At 35.9% G+C, this 7,121-nt stretch overlaps 1 non-coding gene across 1 annotated transcript; it reads right to left on the reverse strand.

Moving 5' to 3' along the window:
• Positions 1-1,532: 1,532 nt before the first annotated feature.
• Positions 1,533-1,639, reverse strand: LOC141503889 (U6 spliceosomal RNA). The gene has a single exon (XR_012473169.1). It is a non-coding gene; the product is annotated as a U6 spliceosomal RNA (small nuclear RNA).
• Between the last annotated feature and the right edge of the window lie 5,482 nt (positions 1,640-7,121).

Consider the following 7,121-nt stretch of genomic DNA (forward strand, 5'->3'; position numbering starts at 1 on the left):
TGGTAAATTCATCAATCTCCTTGAATTCTATTCTTTGTCTGAAGGATTTGTTCTCCTCAGAGAGTTTTCTTATCTCTTTTTCCATCTGGCCAATTTTGCTTTTTAAAGCATTCTTCTCCTCAATAAATTTTTGAACTGTTTTATCCATTTGACCTAAGCTGGTTTTTAGCATGCTATTTTCTTCAGCATTTTTTTGGATTTCCTTGACTAAGCTGCTGACTTCATTTTCATGTTTTTCCTGCATCTCTCTCCTTTCTTTTCCCAGTTTTTCTTCCAACTCCCTCATTTGATTTTCAAAGTCTTTTTTGAGCTCTGTCATAGCGTGAGCCCAATTTCTGTTTTTCTTGGAGTCTTTAGATGCAGGAGCTTGTGCTTCCTCATCTTCAGACTGAGTATTTTGATCCTTCTTGGGCTCATTTGCAAAATATTTCTCAATGGTCTTCTTCTTGTTTCTTTGTTCATTTTCCCAGCCTAAGCCTGTTTTTTGGGGGTGCTTCCTGAGCTTTTGGGACACTCCCACAAGGGTCTCAGTGTGTGAGGTTCTGTCCTCCCTCCTGGTCTGTGAATGACCATAAGCGCCCCACTCTGCCACGGGGCTGAGGTGGGGGGGAGCCCTGCTGTTCTATGGGGGGCCTAGACTGCGATCAGGATCTGAATGTGGTCAGTCCCAGAGTCCTGTTCCAGGGGCAGAGGACAGAGCTCTGCAGTCTCTCTTCACTCCCCTCCCTCAGCTCAATGGGCTCATGCCCTGGGAGCTCTGCTTGCTTCTGTTTCCAGATCTGGGCTGCTGAAAGACCATGCTGCTGGCTGTGTGCCCTGAGGGCTGGGCTCCACGTGCTCGCTCTGGCAGAGGTCCCCCGCTGTTCCCCCACTTTGTGCCCGGTGCTCCCCGGGGTGCAGCTCAGGAGACTCCCCTGCTGCTGGGAGCCGTGGCTCCCAGCGCCCTGGTGCTGCCTCCGGGAGGCTGAAGTTCTTTTGCTCTGGCGGGCCTCCAACCCTGGGGAGCAGAGCCTTTCTGCTCTTTTCCAGGTTACCTTGAGTAGGAGAACTGCCTCACTGGGTCCCTTTGTGGGTTCTGTCTCTCAAAAATTTAGTTAGAGTCCTTAGCTTATGAGTTTTATCAGAGAGCTCCTAAGACTCGATCCCTTCTTGTTGCCATCTTGGCTCTGCCCTGGATTTTGATTATATTTCAACAGACCTTTGCATTTCTTAGAAAGTGATTTTTTTGTCATTCAAGTTATATTTTTCAAATGCTTTTCCCTTTTTTGAAAAAATTGTGTTTTGTTATTAGTTTATCTGATTAATTATACTTATTTCCATATGTAGATTCATCTTTATAGTCCAACCATGCTTATGTTAACCACAGTTATTTAGTTTGTGAAAAATATAACTGCAGTCTCTTTTTAAATTTTTATATATTTTAAAATTTAATTTTTTAGCATTCATTTTTAATACAAAATTTGGAGTTCCAAATTTTCTCCCTCTCTCCTCTATCCCCTCTCTAAGATGATAACAATTTAACATAGATTACAAAAAATATGGAATGCTTCACGAATTTGCGTGTCATCCTTGCGCAGGGGCCATGCTAATCTTCTCTGTATCATTCCAATTTTAGTATATGTGCTGCCGAAGTGAGCACTGCAGTCTTTTAAAAAGGCCTTTGGTTAAATTTTGCATCCATCATGAAATTTTAGTTTTATTTTATGATTTGTGACTAGATTTTGGGCACATATATGTTTTTCATGATTTGTTGATAGCGTATCTTTATAGTTTTGTAAATATTTCCTGTGGCAGGAATAGCTACTTTATTTATTTATTTATTTATGTATTTATGTATTTATTTATTTATTTGTTTGTTTATGTGCCTATTTATTTATTTGCTTAGCTATTTACTCATCTATCTATCTATCTATCTATCTATCTATCCATCATCTATCTATTTATTTATTTATTTTTAGCTTTTTTACAAGGCAATGGGGTTATGTGCCTTGCCCAAGGCCACACAGCTAGGTAATTATTAAGTGTCTGAAGTCCGATTTGAACTCAGGTACTTCTGACTCCAGAGCTGGTGCTCTATCCACTGTGCCACCTAGGTTCCCCAGCAGGAATAGTTAATGACTTGTTGGAACTTTTTTCTTTCTTTGATACCAAAAAAATTGTACTTTTTTTTTTACCCATTCGGATATTATCTATTTTTTTGTACCTATGTACAAAATGGCTACTTAATTTTCCAGGAATAAAATGAACTTTTAGTCATTCTTAAAAATATTCTTTATTTTTCTAACATACTGCTCAGTTTTGTTCAATATTCACTTATTTTGTTTATTTGATTTTCCTATCTATATTTTAGGCCAAGTTAGCGATTTATTCATATATATTGGTATTTATACATCCAAACATATATTTGCTATTTTAAAATTTTTGTTTTTTAACACTTTTCAATTTCGATATTTCATTGTAATTTCCATGATTTATTTTTATGACCTATTTTAGAATTACTCAGTTATTTATTTTCTATTCTTAGAAATAAGATATTCATTTTATATGTTACATATTATTCCTAATTTTAGTAATTTTCAAAGAGAAACCAAAATGCAGGCTGATTTCATTTTGCTTTGTAGTCTCAAATATTGCTAGCTTTCCTTTGAAATATGAGTTTTCTTCTTTGATTTCTTTTTTTCACATTTTTAGAATGACACTATATTTTTCCATTTAAGTCTCTTTTTTTCCATTTTACTATCTTTTAATCAATATTTTTATGGGTTTTTTTTACAAGGCAATGGGGTTAAGTGGCTTGCCCAAGGCCACACAGCTAGGTGATTATTAAGTGTCTGAGGCCGAATTTGAACTGAGGTCCTCCTGACTCCAGGGCCAGTGCTCTATCCACTGCGCCACCTAGCCGCCCCTTACCTTCTTTTTTATGACGTAACTGGAAATTAGCTCTAACTTTAGAAGATTCCTCAGATATCTATAAAGCTCATCAGGCAGTCATTTTGCTGCCCCTGTCATAGTTCTTCAGGCATTCCACTGCCAGATCTCATTCCTTAAATCTATTCATCACCTTCATTTCATATCCATAAAGGATAATATTTATATTATACTATACAGTCTGGTGGTTCCCCTACTTTCTTCAATTTAGGTCTGAACTTTGCAAGAAGAAGCTCATTACCTGAGCCACATGCAATTCCAGATCTTATTTTAATTGACTTTATAGAATTTCTCCACCTTTTACAGCAAAGAATATAATCAAATCTGATTATATTAACCAGCTATAGTGACCATTTGATGAAGACCATGTGGAGTCACCTTTTCAGCTGTTGAAAAAGAGTTTGATATGAACACTGAGTTATCTCTCTTTCTGGCAATGGGGTTAAGTGGCTTGCCCAAGGTCACAGCAATCATTAAGTGTCTGGGGCCGGATTTGAACTCAGGTACTCCTGATTCTAGGGCCAGTGCTCTATCACCTGCGCCACCTAAATGCCCCCAACAATGAGTTATCTTGACAAAACTATTAGTATCTGCATTGCTTTGTTACAAATATATCAATAAATGTTTTAAAGATTTTGGGTAATTTGTTTAAAATGGATTTTCTTTAATATAAGTAGTATCTATCTAAGCCTAGAGCAAACATTAAATGTAATGGAGAAGTGCTCACTTTAGCAATAGTACATTATTTTTATATGTTGCCTCCATTATAGGCTTGTAAGCTCCTTGAATGCAGGGATTTTTGTTTTTTAGCTCCATTCAAACCCTGGGGTAGTAGGTGGCAGAGACTCACTGGAAAAATCAATTGAGCATTTTTGTTAGCTTTGCCAATATACTCCTCTAAACAATTTTCATAGTTTTTAGAAGAGCATATTGGTAAATTCTAAGCAGGAAAATAAAAAAAAAAAACAATCACAGCAATTAATGTTTTCCAGCCCAGGGCAGCTCATGTCAGAGACACTGTCTCCTTCTTTTCTCTTCAATGCCAGCTTTTATGTCATGGGACTTCAAAGATCCACTCCTCCATTCTATATCAACTGCATAGAGATAGCAAACTCACATATATACAAATTCCATATTTAGAACTCCGAATCATGTTATCATTCCACCTTTCCCTCGGTCTTGTGAACCTTAACACCATACACCTCATTCTCCTCCTGACCTCCAAGCCCTCTATCTGCTACTTCTTTTTCTTTCACTGGCTACACATCCACTAAGGTGGAGAAAATCATGAAACCATGTTGAATGGATTCACTACAAATTTGTTACATATTCTGAACTGGGCCATTACTGTAGAAAGGCATTCCTTTTACACCTCCCTAATTGACTCACTATCCCCATCACCACATTTCTTTTTTTTTTTTATTTTTTCAGGGTAATAGGGTTAAATGACTTGCCCAAGGTCACACAGTTAAGTAATCATTAAAGTATCTGATGCTGAATTTGAACTCAGGTCTTCCTGAATTCAGGGTCAGTGCTTTATTCACTGTGTCACTTTGCTGCCACTACATTGTTTTTTTCAATCAATCCTTTTCATATTTCTCAAGGTTCATCCTCCCACCACCGTATCCAATGACAATATTGCCTCATATTTCACTGAAAAAAATTGAGTCCATTCACCAAGTTTCCTCTTCTCCCCAAATCACATTTCCCAGCTGCCTTCTGTCACTATCTTCACCTTCAACCTATCTCACATCAAGAGGTAGTGACCCTTCTCCTTGCCAAATTTAACTCTTTTTCCATTCATATGATTCTATTCTATTCCTTCTTTATTTTCTCTACTCTCACACTTATATTCACTCTTTCATTGTTTTATTCAAGATAGGGTATTGGGCCTGAGTTCATTTGTGGTTTCAGACATTTACCAGCTATGTGACCTCAGGCAAGTCACTTAATCTGTTTCCTCATCTTCAAAATGAAAAATATGAAAAATGAAAAATATCAAATATGAAAAAATATGCTCATGTTTTCAGACTCAAAAATCCCTACTTGATCCTTACTTTCTACTCCTTTACCCTTATAATCCCATAATGAAGTGGCCTTACTCCTTATCAAGGCTAGCTCTTCTCCTTTATTCCTCTACTCTCTACTCCTCTACTCCTCTACTGATCCTATTCCATTTCATCTCCAATAGGTCATTCCTATTCTCTCACATATCTTCAAGTCTTTCCCACTCTATGGGTTCATTTCTTACTATTTACATACATGTCTCCCACATGATTAAAAAAAATTCTCACCTAAATACTTTCATTCTTACTATCATATTATTGTTCTTCTACCTTTTGTAGCTAAACTTGAAAAGACCTTGTACAATAGGTGTCTCTATTTTCTCTCCTTTCCCTTTTCTTAACCCTTTGCAATTGGCTTCTAACCCCATCATTCCACTAAACAGATCTCTCCAATGATTACTAATTGCCAAATCCAATTTTTTTTTGTCAATCCTTGTTCTCCTAGACTTCTCTGCAGCCTTTGACACTGTTGATCACTCTCTTTCTCTCCTCCTTGAGACTCTTTTCTATGGGTTTTTGGGACACCAACTCTCTCCTGGTTCTCCCATTTGTCTGCTCCTTCTTTGTCTCCTTTGTTGGATGTTCCTCCAGATCACATCCTCAAACCATAGGTGTCCTTCAGAGTTCTGTCCTGGACCTTCTTCTCTTCTCCTTTATACCACTTCATTTGATTATCTCATCAGCTCTCATGGATTTAATCACAGTTATGCTGATGATTCTGTAAATAGATTTTGTAGTATTGTGGAGGAATTAAGTAATTATGAAATGCCTCTACAATGCACTTATGATTATTACTTCATTAATGGAAATTGTTCTTTGAATGTTGATAGAATTCACTTGGTCTGGAGGTTTTTTTAAGAGCTCATTTTTTGGATTGTTCAATTTCTTTCTCTGATATTGGGTTTTATATAGATGATCTTTCTTTTGTTAATCTTGGTATTTTATATTTTTGTAAGCATGCATCTTTTCTAGCAAGTTTGCAATTTGCTTAGCATACAATTGGATACAATATTTTCAGACAACTTTATTTTTTTTCAATTGAGTTCTTCTTTATCATTTTATTATCACAAATTTCGTTTTCCATCCTTAAATTAACTTTATTAGTTTTCTTTTTTAAAAAAAAAACCTCTGTTTTATCAATTCAATAGTCTTTTTGCTTTCAATATTTATTAAGCTTTAACTTTCAGGATTTATTACTTAGTTGGGTATTTTCAGTTTGCTCTTCACATTTTTAAAACTATGCTATTTCATGATTTTTTTTTGGCTGGTGAAATTATTTATACCTCAGAACTGCTTTAGCTGCGTCTCCTAAGTTTTGATATGCTATCTTACATAATTTTCTTTGATGAAATTTTCTGTTTCTTTAATTTGTTTTTTATTTCATCATATTTTTAAATTGTTAGTCTCCCTTTACTTTTGAGTTAAGGAACTGTTACTGAATATTTTATCAGCTAATGAGCATTTATTAAGCATCTATTATGTACTAACCATTTTACATTGTAATAAATAAATGTGCATAGTATTTTACCTTTTCTAGTTTTTTTTAGGGGAGATTTATGATGAAATATGCCCCAATACATGCAAAGATGCCATATATACCTGGGAATACATAATGTCTTTCTACTCCCATTAATTACCAGAAATCTATCATCTCTAGTATTTTTTTTTGTTTTGTTTTGTTTTTGATTTTTTTTCAAGGCAATGGGGTTAAGTGGCTTGCCCAAGGCCACATGGCTAGGTAATTATTGTCTGAGGTTGGATTTGAACCCAGGTACTCCTGACTCCAAGGCCAGTTCTCTATCCACTGCACCACCCAGCCACTCCCATCACTAGTATTTCTGTCCAGATCTTTTAGCTTAGTTAATTTGTCTAGGTCTGGAAGGAGTATATTAAAGTCCATTTACAGTTATATTATTTCTCCTTACATTTGATTATTTTTTTCAAGTATTTAGATTTAGTGTTACTAAGTAAATGTATATTGTGTTGATAATGACTCATTATCTGCTGTTTTTTTAGGCATAATGCAAATTCCCTTTGTCTATATTTACCCTGTTTATCTGAAATTATGGTTGATAGTTTTTCTGAGTTTACCTGATTTTGCTCCAGTCTAGAATGGCCCCCCCCTTG

The sequence above is a fragment of the Macrotis lagotis genome, chromosome X, assembly GCF_037893015.1.
Source record: "Macrotis lagotis isolate mMagLag1 chromosome X, bilby.v1.9.chrom.fasta, whole genome shotgun sequence".
NCBI classification, from domain to species: domain Eukaryota; kingdom Metazoa; phylum Chordata; class Mammalia; order Peramelemorphia; family Peramelidae; genus Macrotis; species Macrotis lagotis.